The following is an 18,336-nucleotide window of genomic DNA, read 5'->3' as shown; positions in this document are numbered from 1 at the left end:
CTTTCAACTAGAGAAGGCAGTGATATACTGCTTTACAGCTTAGTGTTAAGTTACTCTTTAAAGAAACCATGATCATGCATTTCCTTTATTAGCAACACAATGCTCACACACACAGGTACACACACACTGGCTGTTACCACCCTAGTGTTTTATATCTGGCCTTGCTCAGGGGGCTCTTGATGCTATTTGTTAAAATAGAAGAAGGCATGATTCATGCAGTCTCCCCACAGCACATAATGGGTTTGGTTACGACCTGTTTGTGTTGTGTCAAGGTGACTGCGGCTCCAGCGACGCTCAGCTGCACTTGATACGGCTTGTTGGTAAATGAAGATTAAGTGTTAGCAGGGATAAAACACAATACACCTTGATCAGGCTCTCAAATGGAAGATTAATTTACCGTTCTCTTGAATGAGCAATCCTCGCGGTCCGTAATTATTTAGGTTCCATTTTGGGTTAATTATGGTCATTAGCATTATGTGTTCTAAGTGAGGGGCTAATTTTGAGAGAAGTGGCTTGAGATTTAACAGAAAAAAAACAAAAACCCACACGAGCTTTGAAATGAACAGATCATTTGGTTTTGAGGGGCGGAAATTGATAGAAAACAGCAGGGAAACAGCTGAGGAGGGAACAATTATTCTAATGGTGTGACAAACGCAGATGCTGCAAATTAGATTTAGTTTAGCATAGGTGCTCCCCTACCAGTTACTATTGGGAGGCTGGAATTGGTGGCGGTGTGGTGTGTGTGCGTACGTAACTGTGTGTGTGTGTGTGGATACGAAAGTACATCTTATTTTTAAGATGGAAAATTCAGTTCACCTGCGTTGAAAAGGCTGTCAAAGATGTTCTTAACAAAATCAAGAAGTTTAAAAGCAGAGGTTTGAATTAGGAGAACATGTTTCAGGATGGCTGTTTTGATCCAGGCTGGTCTCATACACTGTTCGTAGCTATACCTACGAAAATTAATGCACTGTAATTTGTGTATATCCCACAAAATCAATTCGTAATTCACTTAATTGTGAACCAGGAAATATAAATAGTGGTGAACGCTGCGTAGGGAGGAGGTCGGGGTGGATGGGTGGGTCAAAAAACAGCGGACTTTCACCCAGGAGACCAGAGTCAATGTTGATTTATTTGTCACCTTAGTTATGTACTTAAGTCACGCTAGTTCCGTAGATATTTTAAGCCAAACCACAATCTTTTCCTAAACCTAACTAAGTAGCTTTCTTGCCTAAATCTAAGGGCCCTGACACACCAAGCTGACGGTCGGCTGTCGGACAGTTTGGGGCCGTCGGTGAGCGTTTGTTGGCCTAGTTTTTTCAGTGTGTCCCGCACGGTCGGCTCTAGTCTGCGCGTGTCGGAGGTTTTTCGATTCAACATGCTGAATCGGCGGCAGAGCTTGTTGGTGAGAGAAATCACTCAGATTCAGCTTAAACAAATCCGTTTACGAGGAGAGAAAAGGGCGTGAGAAAAGCAAGTCAACGAATGAAGTCAAGACGAAAAACACAGAAGATATTTTCACAACGACATGGCCATCTGGAATGAAGCTAAGTGATGAGTGAGAGTGGTGTGAAAATGGTCACATTTATTACGGCGCTTTATTTCATGTATGTATTGGCTTGTATATCCGCCATCCTCGGTCTTCCCGTTTCCCTTTTTGAATGACAAATACAGACTACCGCCGCCTGCTGGTGTGGAGAGTTATTTCATCTCACGCAGGTGAAGAAAGTATGTGGTAGTTGGCCGTTGGCTGTAGTCTTTGCGTTGTGTTCGAGTGCAACTTTTTGGCCAAGACAAAGGCGACGCAACTGGTGGCCTTTGTCGCCGATAGTTCTTTGATGTCGGGTTGGTGTGTCTGGCCCTTTAGGAAGTTGTTTCCTGTGAAGACGGAAGTTTATTTTGAAAAGACTGTATGCATGTAATGAGCAGAAATTCACACGTGTTGCTGGACAATCGTGGGAAAATTTGTTTAAGATATCATACAGACTGTTGTATGAGAACACATTGTTTGATTACAGGCTTTTTTCTTGTAATGCTTTATATACTTTATATACCAAACCTGCAAACTCAAATCAAATGTGCATCCATTGCTCTGTGTGGATCTATTTGGGCTTCCCCGATATGATAGCTTTGGGAATCCTTGTGCTAACAGAAGATAAAAAATAGAGCGTGTGGTGTGCAGCGAGAGGAAGGTTGCAAGGGACAGGATGATGAAGGCTTGTTTGGCCCTCCTCGTTTCTCCTCAGTAGAGCAGCCCAGCGTGAGGAAAAGCTTGTTAAAACCCTAATAGTAGCTATCAAAGGCTATTGATTATCTTTCCCGCCCTGTTTGGGTGACAAAGTGAGCATTAGCTGGAGCCATAGAGAGCTTTTTAAGACGTGTTTCCTCAGGGGCCGCCCAGTCCCCTGGGCTGTCCGCCGCTGAGATCACATGCACGTACACACACACACACACACACACACACACGTATGCACGCACACATCCACACTCACTTGTGTCTCTTTTTTCAAAGCTAACACACTGCTATCCTTTCACCCTTCTGCCACCAGATAATCCATTTTACAGCCTGGGATCAAACACTGAGCCCTCTGGCTGTGTGCTGCACGGACTACTGTAATACACACACATGAAATCAACCTCGCACACACAGCGCTAAGTTCTCCTGAAGTTTCTTTGCCCCATGCAGCTCATTTACTGGTGTTTTAGTAGGTTATCTCTTTCTGTTCTGGTCATGATGCATAAGGAATGAATAACCCAAAATGAACATTGCACTAATACGGAGAACAATGAGCACTCTCTCGTAGGTCCTGGCCGGTGATGAGCTGCATAGTCAGTGAACTCCCATTCTTCCTGCTTGAGTGCATTTCTCCTCCAGTGGTGTCAGAATACTCAAGGAAATGCAGTAAAGTACGGTAGGAACAGGAGAAGGGGTTATGTGAGGCGAGTTATACATAAGGCATTATAACAACCAAATTAATGGATGTCTGATGAAATATTTAGGTGTTTAACCCCCAGGTTTAGGGTGGAAGACATGGAAATTCAGAAACTCCAAAATGGCGTGTTTGTGTCTTTTTTCGCTCGGCTGATCGGCATCGAGTTTGCAGACCCGGAGACGTCGGGCTGCTTTGAACACACTTCCTGTGCTTCGGCTTTGTGTATGAAGGACTTCGCAAATAGGCAAATTCTTCACCGTAGTGTTTATTGAAGGCTGCATATTTCAGCATATAAGGCTCATTTGTTGCTGCGATACAGGAGATATAGTTTCTGTACCTCATCCATGGTTTAGTTTGGTTTGGGTTTATTGTGTTTGCTAATAAGTATCGGGCTTTGTTTCACAGTTACTTTGCTCAGAATGGCAGATGGAAGCATTTTTACTTTCAGGGCTTGATTCATGCTGTGTTGTCAGTGACAAAATAAAAGTGCTAAACTGACTTCTCATATGGACTGAAATTTAAAAATGTGTGTTTCGAGACTTATTCAGTTCAACAGAAGATGCACAAAAATTGATGCCTCTATAACTTGAGATGGGAAAGTGCTCAAGTCACTGCAGTTCCCACATCCAAAGTTCATATTTATGAAATCAAAATCATATATTCACTCAGACCCTTAACCCCAAATTGCTTCTGAAGGCTGAGCCATCGGTGTATGAATGAGTATTTAGATTAGATCCTGATGGGCAAAGTTAGCACCTTGTATGGCAGCCTCTGCCATCAGTGTTTGAACGTGTGTCTGAATGGGTGAATGCTGACATGTAGTGTAAAGCGCTTTGAGTGGTCGGAAGACTAGAAAAGCGCTGTATAAATGCAAGTCCATTTACCATTACTTTTTTTATTATATTAAGCCCTATTTGCATAGGACTAATAATGAGATTTAGAAATTACCCCCTGCCCCACGTCTGTGTTTCGTGCAACGTATTTAAAGTCTGTATTTTACTTGAATTGCTTAATTTAAAATAAAATGACAGTGTAAATAAAGAGCATAATAAAGAACTTTCATCTTCACACTGGATACAAACAGCGGTCTCCTGGATGACCCATCCACCACAACTCCTGCCCACCCTTAGTGGATTTTCTCACTTGTTATACTCATTATTATACCACGTAACTTTCATTAACAGTCGCTCGATAGACTACGTCACTTGCTCTGACCGAATGCCAAAACGTAGACATTCAACGTATCCGTAGTTTGCAGAAACATACAATGCCAACCTTTTTTCTGACGACTGTGCCGCCTTGCTGCACATGCAGATTTACTTAAAAAAACACGGGCCTTCAATCCGTAAAGCCTGTGAATGTTGGCAGCAACATCACATGACCTAAATGTTGATATTCTTACTGTATGTGTTGGTGGAAAGCAACGATCTGTATAGAACAGGCATCACCCAAGCCACTGTAGCGTGACACTGCAGATGTATTTAGTAGCTTAGTAAGAGGATATTCAATTTATTCATGATGCAAACCACAGGGTTGATGTGTGTGTGTGTGTGTGTGTGTGTGTGTGTGAACTGTGAATGTGTGCAAGCGCATGTTGAGTGTGGAGTGAACCATGAAATGAAAACACCCTATAACCATTTCACTGCATCTCTCAATTAGGACATCATCTATGCAGAGGGAGCATTCATGAGTGGCTTCTTCTTTATTTACAATTACACACCGCAGTGCAGACAAATGGGGTGCTGAGGGGGAAAAGCTTGTGCGATCCACTCTGCAAAAAAAATCCAGGGAATAGAAAAACAGACATGTACTGTATGACGTGCTGCAATATCCTCTGCAACTTGTGGCCTCGATACTCGTCATGCTTAATAGTTAATATCAACTGCCGGGAAGTCTGGAAATACTGTACATGCTGCACAAATCCCTTACAAAGACAGACTCTCTGAAACTTTTTCAGCTCAACTGAGTCGATGCAGCATCACTGTGGAACTCATGCCTTATTGAACACTAGTTTTTTTTAATGCCAACCATCCATTTTGGGTCCCTGTCCATAGTTCAACTGACTATCTTCTGCAAACTTTCCAGTTTAAGGACACTCCAGTCCTTATACTATTGAAAACAATAATGTACTGGGACTTTTGTGTGCAGTACATTAACCTAACAGACAACAGAAAACTTTGTTAGTGTTAGTATCCAGTCAACAATCCATTCATTATTTTGTCTTTACAAAAAACATCTCTGGAATTACATATTTCAAATGTAAATCCCAACTTTCAACTCACTGTCCTAGATGTTTATATACCACTCATATGTATTGCCATTTTGAGGGAAAACGCAAGTGCTGATTAAGTTCTATGGCAATGATGAGAGAAGTGCTACCTTTACGCCGAATTAAAACCAGAGCAGCGGCGAAGTAAGGCCATGAAATGTCTATGGAAGCTGTGGCGGCCGCTCCCTAGCTCAGCAAGCTGCGGCCGTTTGACTCGCAGTGAAGTGCGGCCAAACTAAAAGTTGGGAAAAGTTTAACTTTTAGTGGCAAAGTGCGGGCAGAGAGTACCCGCAGCCAATCAGTAAAGAGATCCTGTGACTCCTTAAAAACTCCAGAAAAATGTAATTGTTCTGGTGTGAATTTGCCGTTATTGCAAGGAAATTCACCTTTGCATCGTGAGTCTTGCATGTGGTTAGATTTAGGCAACAAATGCCTTTTGGTTAAAGTTCGGAAAAATGGTTAAATGTTGAAAAATGTCTCGTGCTTCAAGTCGCATTAGCTTTTTCGGTATTAAATCAAAACCACAGACTTTTCCAAACTTTAACCAAAGTGCTGTGAGTCCCTGAACATACAGTAACCACGAAAAAGAATAATAATACTGGAGTTACTACATGTGGGTAGTATATTCTAAGAGTGGACTTGCAGAAAACAAGAAATGTATTGTTGCATGTTGATAAAGTCGTAATCTGGATGGCATCATGTCTCTCCTCATGTCTCATAGCTCTGGCTCCTGCACACAACAACTATTTGCAAGCTAATTTTGGCTGCAGAGGATCTGGTTGATAAACTCTGTGAACCGCCTTGTGTACAGAGAAGCAGCCAAATAGGCTCCCAAAAGACAGTTTTAAACTCAGAAGTGTCCAGGGATCAACAAAAGAACCGGTCCATACTGGCCCTTCATCATCCATTAGGCACTGTGGGAGTGGCGCTGTAAGCATCGCCAGGTCCAGGTGTTGACGTGCTCCATAAATTCCAGCTAAGAATGTAGCGGTCCATTCAGGCCTCTTTAGAGATGCAGGGCCACTCTACTCCTCTGATATTTTATACATGAAGCGAGCCATTTACAGTCTGATGAGCAAGTCTGGCTTATTAATGATATGGCCGTGCTCTTAGGGTGTCGGGCGCCAAGCAAATACTCATGTAAAATTAAACACGATTTGTTTACATAGCCGTACAAATCAGACCACTCTGGGGCTTTGTTGCAAAGCCTGATCAGGGCCGCGAGCACCGATTTCAGTTAGTTGTGAGACACATTTTGGAGCTCACTCACGGGTTTGAGGAAACAGCCGTTTGAAACTCAGTTTCAAAACATTCAACTGTTCTGGGAATGTGAGTCCTGTTTGAGTATTTTCTGGCTCACACATCTGCTAAAGGATATTCAGCTTGAATGATGTCATAAGTCCAGCAAAGTCCTGACAAGACTAGAAGGCTGAATTATTCAATGATGGCTCCACTTTTGTGGAATTATTTTAAGTATTATAATTGCAGCTGGGTTCGCCTTGGCCTGCTGAGGGAGAGAGAGTGGGGCCCTGTGGGGAGCGATCAGCATCAGTCAACGCTATCAGGTTACCATGAGCACACCAAAATACTCCCTTAATGATAGCCAAATTGAAGGAAAAGCATTGACCTAAGCTGAGACCAAACATAAGACAATATTTCTCTACATGGTGAGGCCGGTATAGATGGTCCTCACATGGCCTTGTGAGCTGCAGACGTAGAAAAACACAAAGCCAGACACCTTTGTCTCTGACATAATAGCATGCAGTTTTCTTCCTAACGTGTGATTACTCACTGGTAACTTCACATGTAAATATTGTACAAGGGATCAAGAAATCCTTATTTAAAGAGACCTGACATGAATCTGCTTCATATTTAATGTTAATTTTTAAAAAATCTGAATTCTTAAAGCCCCCATCCAGTGTGTTTTGGCATTTCTATGATATTTCATATTGAGATATTTGAGTCATTTCCAAGATTAGGTTTTTATACGCCTTCCCGTGAGACCGGGTTGGTATTGATAACACGGCACTGATACGCAAAATTAACAAAATGTTTTTTATTTCTATAAAAAAGCAAAATAACGGAGAGGGTGATGGGTGAGTTATGTAATCGGTGTGTGCCCGAACACCATGTAACACCGGTAACGCCGACTACCGCAGCAAGCCTACTAACCAAGTAGTTTTGTTGCGTAAGTAAATCTGAAAACTAAGTAAACCTACATTGGAAGTTTATTTTGAAAAGACACCTGTAATGAGCGTAAACTGACACGCCGTCCCTGACATGTCTAAAAACGGACACTAAAGAGGTACCAAGAGCGTCATAGTTTGAAGCGTGGGGCCACTAGGGGTGTAAGAAAATAAACAATATCATGGTATTATGTTTTTTGATACTGTATTGATTCTCAAAAACTCAGTATTAATTTTTAATGAATGACTGTTTTCATGCAAAGATTGACTAAGCCTTACTAAAATTAGGTTAAAATTGCAATAGATCACCTTGCTTACAGTATTGCAGTACATTGAATCATAACCCCTGTATTGTGATACTGTCGTATCGCCAGATTCTTGCCAATACACAGCCCTAATAGCCACCAACCAAGCGTCGGTATTTGACGAGCTGGGAGTGAGAACGTGTTGGTAGAGGAAACATGTTTGTGCCTGGAGGGTTACCAGTTTGATTCTTTAGTTGGTGGAAGTGAATGAGGGACTCTGGAGCAAGGCTTTAACCCCCAGCTGGCCCACAGAGCTGTATATACACCACTGCACTCTTGCCAAACTTTGAAGTCTGACTGTGTGGATGGATGCAACTCTTTCTCCCCCTGCAGCTATCCTGCTGTCCCCCAGGCTGCTTGTAAATAACACACTGACCTACCTGGTTACAAAAGGGTTAAAAATAGATCCAGAGCCTACTTGGTTGAAGTGAAACCGCTTGTTTCCGAAACTTCTGTGATGAGTTTGTCATCCTACTCAAAGATAATTATGCAGTCTGGGGAAATTATGCCTACATTGTGCTCTTGAGGAGATAATTGCGGCGCTGAAGCCTACGTATCACATGAGAATCCAGCCTCATTCCACAAATTAAATGCATGAATGTCACTAACAGCCTATGTATATTTTCACCACTGCTTGTATTACACAGTGTAAGTTCCTGTGTTACGGCATATTTCCCCTGACGATAACAAACGAAAAACAAAATTATTGTGTTAATTGAGCTGTTGTCAAGAGATGAATAATCATGCATGTCAAATTCCTCGCGGGAAAACAACAGGCAAAGATTAACTTTAAGAGAAAATGTGATTTCCATAATTTTCATTTTGCAATTTTACATGTTCTCTCTTCATTGTGCTGCACGTTTCATTAAATTTTATACCTCAGGATTACAGGAATAGACTTGTTAAGCAGATAAATAAGCTGCTCAACATTAATGAATTCCTCAACTATGAAATCACGCTCCCATCGCAGGTGTGGAAGCAGGTTGTGATTTAGGTTGATGGACGACTAATCAGGAAATCAATTAGGCCTTGACCCAGAAACTGAGAATTATTTTCTTCATTTCTTTCCTCTGGCTCTTTCATCTCTTGACTTGGACCCTCTGGTGTCTCTGATTGGACAAAGAAAATCCTCTGAGGTTTCAGAGGTTTCTCTTAACAGAGTACATCAGGAAACGGTTATAAATGGATCTATTTATCAAACGGGACCTGTAGCAAGAATAATATACGATCAAATCTAATTCTGTTAGATGAGTTTGTCTATTCAGATTGCCATTTGATTACTATATAACTAACATCACTGATATTTTTTCTTTTAAGTCAGGACATTATTGCTAATCATGCAATAATGTGAACAAAATAAATCAAAGTTTGTCCATGTCTGTGGAGGAATCTGGTCTGTAAAAATATTATTTTGGGACCCAAGAGTTTCTTTGTTTTTCTCTGTTCTTCTATGATTAACTACTGAAAAATATCACACTGCATTCATGGAATAATTCATGATAGCTTTAATCACATCAACAGGCAGTTAATACCTTAATTATGGGATTTTCCTATCTGCTGGGGCAGACAAAGAGATAAACAGCCATGTCTCTAGGTCATCAGGGACTGTGGAAAAACAGCTGGGTGGGGTGCAGTGATGGAGACACTCCCTACACACACACACACACACACACACACACACACACACACACACACACACACACACACACATAATCTCGTATCAGTCTGACCTCTGGGGTCAGACATAAAGGCCCGCCCTTTCAGCAGCATCCACTAAGTGCTGAGAAGGAAGACAGACGTTTTATCCGTGTACCTTCATCCATCATATTCACTTTGGATTGACTGAGTCGAACAGAACAACTGTGTCTTTATGTAGACGGAGGTTAAAGACTCGCTGAGGTTTCTCTGAAGGTTGATAAAAGAGAAGAGAGGAATATTATTGGTCAAAGACGTAGTTCAATCATTCTGATTTGCCGTGCACATTGGATGACGGAGTTTAATTTCACAGCCTAACTGATACTGGACTTTTTAGGCCGATACTGATATCTATATTTGAGAGTTTCAAAATAAATTAACAATACATCGGTCAATATATATAGGACATTTTTTACAATTGAAAAATAAATTGGTGGACATACTATGTAATGGCTACACAACTTGCTGTCTTGTCGTCCAACCTGATCTCACGGGAAGGTGTATTAATAGCATATAATAGCAATAGTCATTTGTAAGCCACGAAAAAAAACTACGGTAACGTCCGCAGTTATGTTTAGACAACAAAACCACTTAGTTAGGTTTAGGAAAAACATCCTGGTTGTGCTTAAAATAAGTACGTAAAATAAGTACAATACGTATGTAAACAACATAACTATGGAAAAAATGTCACAAATGTCAACATAACTTACAAAACAAAACATCTGTCTCCTGGTTGAAAGTCCTGTGTTTGTTGGACCCGTCCACCTCCCCTCCGTCCCACCTTAAGCAGTCTTTCTCCCTTTTTATTCACTAGCTCTGAACGTAGTATATTTACACAGATGCGTTTACATTGCAGTTAGTACAGACACTCATTGGTGGTAGCTTCCAGACAGGTGCAGATATTTCGCGTCTCAACTAGCGTCTTTGAACAGCTCACACATAGCGCTCGAGCGCCAATTTGAGCGCTTAGCCAATGCCGATTTTCCTCTGATCTGGGGCTTTTGTCGTGGAGCTCCAAAAACTTTGGGAGAGTGGAAAATCAGGGCTTAATTTATGTAGTGTGAACTAGGCATAAGGTTACTTAACAACCAACATACAAGATGGTAGAGATTCATCTGTTATAGACATCTGATATATCGGTTAGGCTCTGTTGCTCAGGAAATGCTTGTGATAATTTTTTTGCACGACACTTCGATGTCTGAGCATTATACTTTGACAAAACACTGACAGTATATTTAGCCCTCTAATTCTGTGCAAACTTGGCGGTAGCGCTACGAAGTCACAATGTTTGTTGGGCCTATTTGGTCATTTTGTGGCTATGTGTTACCTGCTTGGCGCCACCAGCAGGACGACGTTGTCAGTGTCTTCCAAAAAGGATACAAAAAGATGATTACGAGTGTTTTCCTGTCTGTCACCTGAGTGGTTAATGTCTGGTTAATTTAGACATCTAAAACTCCTTGGATAAGATTGCATGTGAACAGCGGTCTCTGTCGGTCAAAGTGGGACACCCACTTGCACCTGCACTGCCCCATGACGAACAGATGACAACTCTCGTATGCAGATGTGTCGGTTGGTGACGCTCACTTTAGAGGTGTCAGGGTGGTGTGTTTTCCAAACTCTGCCTGAGGGAATTGGCAGTCTTGCACTGTTGGATGCCAACGTCTTCAGCTGGAGATGTGTGTGTGCGGTGTGCCCACTGAGCTGTTATGTGTCAGACAGGTTTTTGATTTTGTAGACACCTCATGTCAACGGCCTTTTAAGACACAGAGTGTGGGTGTCCTGGTGACTCAGTGGGTTAAGGTGTGTCCAATGTAAATACAGAAAGGGTTGCATGTCATTCTCTTCTTTTTTTCCACAACCTTTCTTGTCTCCCCATACTTTGAACTAATGGTTAATGCACCGAAAACGTGATGATTGCTGTCAGAGGAGACTTACTTTCTCTGTAAAGAATAAACTGTGTTAACAGCTCATTAGGTTTAAAGTACGTCCAAGTGAAGACATTTGTGTGTCCGTGTTTGTGAATAGAAACATTGACAATTGGTGAGATACAGTTCGACACTTGTAATTAAAATCCCGTAGCTTGTAAACTTGGAATAAATTCTGGCTGACACCAACACTGCCCTTGGAAAACTTACTCAACTTGCTCAAATCATTCAGCCTTTGCACATGCAAAAGAGTGTATTTGATTAGACTTATTGAAACATGTTACATTATCAAGGGTGGTTTTGGCTTACACCTGAAAAACAACACATTCATCAGCAAATTGCATTTTGTCAAAGACACTTCAGATATATTATCACTTCCAAACGAGAATTCCCTCAGTCCCTGTAAGTAAACCCTCCAAATCCCCAGCTCTCATCCCTATTTTCCTCCCAAAAACGAGCATTAGAAGGATTGCCCTGCTATTGTTGCTCCCCTTGGGAGCAAATCTATTTCTGCAGAGATGGAAATTGTCGGTCCCCACAAAGCTGCTGACACACTCTCAATGGAGGTGTCAATTCTCGAGGCCTCGCCATTGTGGACTGGATAATTTAATTGGAGAGGCACGACGGTGTGTCCCCGGTCGGGGTATTCAAATGTTGTATCACCGCCTGTCCCAGCGCTGGCTCCTCTCCTGCTGCGGAGATTCAAGATTTGACTCCCCCTCCCCATTCCTCCTCTCAGATTCCTCCCTCTCCTCCCCATGCAGGTGGGGGGGACGCAACACAAGCCCCTGAGAGGGCCCTTTGTTGTGGGGGGGAGACGCAGCCTTGTGGCCTCAATGTCTCAGAGCGGCTGTTCTGGAGAGGTGCAGGGGAGGAGGGTGAACCTGCTCCGCCATTACCTGGGAGTCGTCTTGGGGGCAGGCACAAAATTAGTCAGCAGATAATGAAGCTGTCTTTGATTGCAGGGGAGAGCGAGGGCTGGAGGGGGTTTGATGGGGGGGGGGTGAGTCTCCTGTACAGGGGGCCTCCACAGGGCATGAGAAGCATGTCTTTGGAGGAGCGCCTGCTGTCAACGGATGCTCTGTTTCTCCGAGATCCTGGCATAGTTTAGGGTTGAAAGATGCACAAGGGTTGGAGAGGAGCGCAGCCAAACACATTCCTTTGTACGGCTGCTCCAGGTGAATGGGGTTCAAACACAAGTGATTAGACAGACATAGGTAGACAAATGCACACAAATCTGCTATGTGAATGCACAAAAAGACTTCTTAAATTAGGAAAATTCCTATTTGACAACCTACATAATATCCTAGTTTGAACTTTTCTTGCACCTCTTATCTCTGAAACATGGCAGCACACGATCCATCCCAAACGGTTCATATATTTAGCATTTTTCCAAGACGTGCTAGTGCTTTTTTTTTTAAACGCAACATGAACTGCGATGACCGTCTTTACCAATTCTCATGTGTCAATGTGTCTGTTTGTCTCGCTGCACAGTTGTCACGACAACCTGCGCGCCTGGCTCATGGCTGCCCTCCAAGCGCGGACAAAGCTGTCGTCGAATGAACCAGGCGTGTGTCCACTGGACCTGAGGGGTGCCGCCACCGCTAACAAAACACACAAAGACCCTCGCCACTGGCACCGGCCCTCACCCCGTCTACCCGCTATCCTGCCCCTCCCACACACCGCTGCCTGCTGTTTTGTGCCTGCTCCAAGAAGAGGAAGTTCCTCTCATCTCCTTTTCAAGGTAGCCCTGCCACCCATGCCCCCTCTCTCACACAGGCAGAGTCGAACAAGTACACACACACACACACACACAGACACTCACACAAGTTGGAAAGACATTCACACTCTACAAGGTAACACAGTTCATGTTTTTGTTTTGTTTTCCTGTGCATCTTTGATAAATTAGTTTTGATTTTAATAGACAGGATAACATGCAAAAAAGGCTCACACTTTTCTGTTACCGGCCAGACAAGCATCATTCTGACATTATGCAACTTTATAATAAATATGTACGATTTTTTTTGCATCACAACAAGAGGGTCATAAGTGTATCCCTGTTAAGTGAGTTTTCAGCTCATTTCAAACACACAGAGACAAAGACATTCTGTGCTTTTCTCGATCTCCTTTCTCTCTCTAAACTAAAAAAAACATGCAAAGTTACCCTTCTGACTCTTCGACCTCCATCTTTAAAGGACCAATTAGGGGGATCTATTGGCAGAAATGGAATATAATATTAATAAGTGTGTTTTCATTTGTGTATAATCGCCTGAAAATAAGAGTCATTGTGTTGTTACCTTAGAATGAGACGTTTATATCTACGTAGGGAGCTGGCCATGTTTCTACAGTAGCCCAGAACGGACAAATCACTGTGTTAACTTCTCCTGCTTGGGCCGGAGTCGATAACGTTACTCGCTCTGGAGTTAACCCCCGTCACTCCACTCAGCTGCCGGGAAACAAGACACAGGAAACCTCTGTTGATCTTGAGGAGCATTTATTTCTGCAACTGCAACCTCCACTGTACATTCACTTGATATTCGCAGAGCTAAACTAACTCGGTCTTCTGCTCCACTAGCTCACTTGTTTGCTCACAACATCACACACATTCACCGCCGCTGCTCTCTCTCTCTTGCTTCACCACTCACTTCCCACGTACACACACATTTTACACACTGGCTCTGCTATTCTCCAAATTACCTAAGCTACTCTTACAGCAACTGGCTCTAGAGAGGGCCATTCGCGTTTTAACATCGGCCACCGTAGTTCTTCTACACGCTTGGCACACGGGAGAGGTTTCAATCTGCAACCTCACTGCTAGATGTTGCATACTGTTCCTTTAAAAACAATACTCCAGCGATTTAGTATTGAAATTTCCATAAAGTCGGGGGATTCACAAGGAACAGATATAAAAGGATGGTCAAAGAAAGGCCCAGCTATCCTTGATTTTAGTCCCTAGTATGAGTCAAGCTCCAAAAACACTAGATCCTTCATTTCCCATAATGTAGCTCAATAGCGTATTTTTGTTATTTCGTAAACGTCTGTGAGTTTCCACTTCCACACCCTGAGTTTTTAAAGCAGGCATTTTGTTAATAATTGATTTTGTCGTCTCTTTTCCCATGATAACCCCGGTGACATCACCAGGGTTGTTTTGTTTAGACTCGACAAAGCTCCTCCAGAGACACAGAGGACATTTTACAGCTGTTTTCACAGGCGCAGTGATACTAATCTGGATGTGTAAAATCTGTGGCGTTTCTCTTTAATAGTAAGTGCAGACTCCTTAAGAAACCGCTCCACATCCAAGGACACATTAGGTCTGTCAGGTCCACTGCATTTAAAAATGTAAAGAGTGTAGACAGGCTGTGTCAAGTGGCGAGTATATGTTCTTTGGTATGTCAGTCGCTCTATAGCATGAGATGTGACACTGAGCTCACGCATTTGTCACAACAGTGCCATGTCAACTCTTAAGCATACCTGTATATAACTCAGAATGACAGATCATTCAGGACTCCGTGTCAAGCCAACGTCTGTTGTGACCGTTCAGGCGGACCAAAACCAAAGAAACGTGTTAAATCTCAAGTGAGGTTTTCTTTTTTAGAACCGCGTCCTCCACCTTCCTCTCGCTATAGAGACAGTTTCTCTTGTCCTTGACTTTTCATTGACCTTTTACTAATTATTCTTCAGCATATAGCTATATATGCTGCTGCTGCCTTTGATTAAGCATGTTTTTCCCGGTAAATGAAATACTTTAAAAGTACATACATTTGGTTTTAGAACATACATATTAACTAATTAGAGGAAAAGGACATCACACACATCTATAGTGTCTCTCGGTACATTCATTTGTTTCATTTAATTCATTAAACTGTTGTTTAAGTTGTATTTTAGTTGAACTGATGAAGGACAGAAAAGTTTGGCACACATGTTTCGGAGTTGGTTTTCATCTGTTAAGTCAACAGAATCGTGGATATGTTTTCTTTTGTCAGTTATGTTGCCTCAAAGAAATTCCCAAACAAATCAGTTTAAGTGCAAAATGTCTTGTGGCTGCATTGCAATGTGGTATTAAAGCTTCAGTAGGCAGCATATTTTTTGCATCATTGGGCAAAAATTCCATAATAACCTTTCAGCATATTGTAATTCAAGTGTTCTGAGAGAAAACTAGACTTCTGCACCTCCTCGTGGCTCTGTTTTCAGGCTTTAAAAAATCTAGCCTGTGATGGGAGACTTTGGCCAATCACAGGTCATTTCAGAGAGAGAGAGCGTTCCTATTGGCTGTCCTCCGGCTGGTGGGCGGTGCTTGGTATTTCCTCAACAGATCTCAATATGGCTGCCGGGTCACAAACTTTCTCATTTTACAGCTAAACAGTACACTACAAGATGATTCTGAAAAAAAATTTAGGCGAGAAATAGGCATTACAGTAACAAAATATTGATTCATATTTGATCAGCGCTGCCTAGTTTGACCGTGTGATCGGAGTTTGTGAATGATTGGCAGCTGTTCATAGGAGGCAGCTGGCTTGAGATCAGCTCTTACTGCTTGTTTTCCTCCGGTCTGTGAAATCTTGCAGATGCCATTAGGAGCACCGGAGAACACCGGAGGACACAGAGGCACATGATTTTTTTCAGATTACCCGTCTCATGCACTACTGTCAGGATATAGTGATATAGTTTTATAAAAATAACTTTATTTTAATCATATTTGCTCCATTTCTGCAGCTTTAATGTTTAATATGAAGTAAAACTTAACAGAAAAACTTTTTGAAACCAAGTTTTAAAGGTTGCAGGATGTGTACGTTGTTAAAACAATCACCAAAAACTCAGGAGTGACCTTTAACTTCTCCGTCAGTTTTCTTCCTGTGAAGCAGCGGTAGCGTTTCTACATCATCATCAGCAGCATAAGAACAAACTTCATCTTCAACCGGGATCTCTGTAAATGAAGGTTATCCAAAACGTATCTCACCAATGATGTCATGAAGGTGGATGAAAGGGAGTGAAATACAGTTTGGACTCAGAACAGGGCCTCCAACCTCTTAATGAATATGACCTCTGAGTCCTTCCCACAATTCCCTGGGCTCTCATTCTCCCTCTCCAAAAAAACCTACAGTGTTTAATGATTCCAAGGACTCTGGGGTGAGCTCCAACTCTAATCAATGAACCCCATCTACGGGGAGCCAGTATCCCTGGTGACGCCGTTGCCAAGACAGTCGTGCTTGGCAACCCGGGTTCACCATGGTGATGAGTTCCCGTTAGAATAGTTTTTTTTTTCCCTCGATGTGGAGCGTCTGGCTGAACTGGCAACGACAGAGTCATTATGTAAAGTTTTTTTCCTCCTCATTCACCACGTCGGCTCTTTTTCTGGTGAGAACAAACAGAGTTTAAATATGTTTGTTTGGAGGTCTCATATTTAGTTTACTTTGCTTTGATAATATTGTACGCAGTCATGCCAATAAAGTTAAGAGTATAAAGTGAGAAACAAAGAGGGAGAAGAGAGATGAGCAGAAAAGAATCATCATTTCATCTTTATATGTTAAAAAACTGGACAGAAATGATAGAAAACAAAGTAAGAAGTGAGTTAAAATCCCATCTGTTAAAGCGCTAGTGGAGGTGAGGAAGAATGATACTTTGGAAATGGAGATGTCTTTCACAGTCTGAGTAGCAGTGGCATTTCACGACAGCGTCTGGGAAAATGTGCAACTGGATTCGGGTTTACTTTTTGTTTTCTTTGTCTCACACTGACTGTTCTTTCAATCCTTCCTTTTTTTCAGTTTTGGCACGATTGCTGAATATGTTTTGTGGTTTCTGATTTCGAAAGCTTTGTCGCGAGCGTGTGTTTAAGAATTTGCTTTTCAAAAGACAGTTTTGTGTACTTACATACTTGCCTCTTTCAGCGGAGTTCTCTTCTGCGTTGTCGTTTTTTAAAAGGCTAGAAGAGCTCCCTAAGAAAGGTTTTAAAAAATGGAGGGAAGAGCGTTTTCCACTCTTCTCATTGATGAAATGTTTCCTCTTCCTCTTCAATTATTTAGGCCGTTTTCATTGGAGAACTCCCAGTGGCACCCAGTGAGATTTGCATCCTGATTTATTTGTCATATATCCTTTATATCTCTAAATTCTTTATACCTCTCCAGTGGCCCCATGCATCTTTCATGGGCTCCTCAGCAGTGTTTGCAGGCCAGATCCAAACACATTTTACACGTCACGCTGCAGCTGCAGCGCGCCTATTTCACCTTGGGTGTGTGGGGTGAATGAAAAATTTATAGTCTAGTGTCGTTAATTTTTTTTTTTCTCCTCACACCACCAAGTTTTTGCCGTTGTCAGTGTCAAGAGTCGCCACCTCACAGGCTGTTTTCCACCACTTTCTCTTCTGGTTTTGTGTTGAACTTTGAAAACTGCAAAAGAAGCATCTCTCTGACCTGGAAAAGGCTGTTTTGTTGAGGATGAGTGACTGACACAATTAGGTGAATATGGAAATGATGTGTTGATGCTACCCACAGGGCAAGTCAAGTCAAATTTATTTATGAAGCGCTTTTAACAAAACAAGTTCATCACGGGGGGAGAAAGTAAAAACTTCATTCTCAAAAGTCAAACAAATGTGAAAATATGTTGGCAGTTGTTTGACTTGTGGTGACCTCTGACACTCTGTTATTCACTTAATACCAGACAAGACCTCACATAGCCTTTACTTTTTTTTCGGTCAGACTATTTCCTTGTTTATTTTTGCCATTGACGGACAATGGCATAAAAAACAAACACAAAACCCCCGGAGGGAGATAAGTTTTTGACACGGTTAAATGTGACAATGCTTTGAACTGGCATCAGACTTTCCCCCCACATCGCAGAGCATAGGGATAAAGATAAACATGTTTGTAATGGTGTAAATTTAATTCTCCATTTGGCCTGCATTGCCGTTACTCTCACCCACGCAGGATGGCATAAGGGAAAAGCATTCCCAACTGATTAATTCCCCAACAATTATTCCCGTATCTCCCTCTGTCTGCCTCTGTTGACATGCTGCCACTCCAAGCCGTTCCG

General features: G+C 42.2%; 1 protein-coding gene across 3 annotated transcripts in view; it reads left to right on the top strand.

The window, feature by feature from the left end:
* LOC119495195 (homeobox protein Meis1) overlaps positions 1-18,336 on the top strand; it is a 234,174-nt gene that overhangs the window by 64,398 nt on the left and 151,440 nt on the right. For all 3 annotated transcript variants that reach the window (XM_037781445.1, XM_037781444.1, XM_037781443.1), the window contains one exon: positions 12,805-13,054. The gene's annotated coding sequence lies outside the window, so the exon portion shown is untranslated. The remainder of the gene's footprint in view (positions 1-12,804; positions 13,055-18,336) is intronic.

Source organism: Sebastes umbrosus, chromosome 10 (genome assembly GCF_015220745.1).
Source record: "Sebastes umbrosus isolate fSebUmb1 chromosome 10, fSebUmb1.pri, whole genome shotgun sequence".
In the NCBI taxonomy this organism is placed as follows: domain Eukaryota; kingdom Metazoa; phylum Chordata; class Actinopteri; order Perciformes; family Sebastidae; genus Sebastes; species Sebastes umbrosus.
The sequence above is the reverse complement of the archived record's forward strand: the minus strand, read 5'-3'. Positions and strand labels throughout refer to the sequence as shown.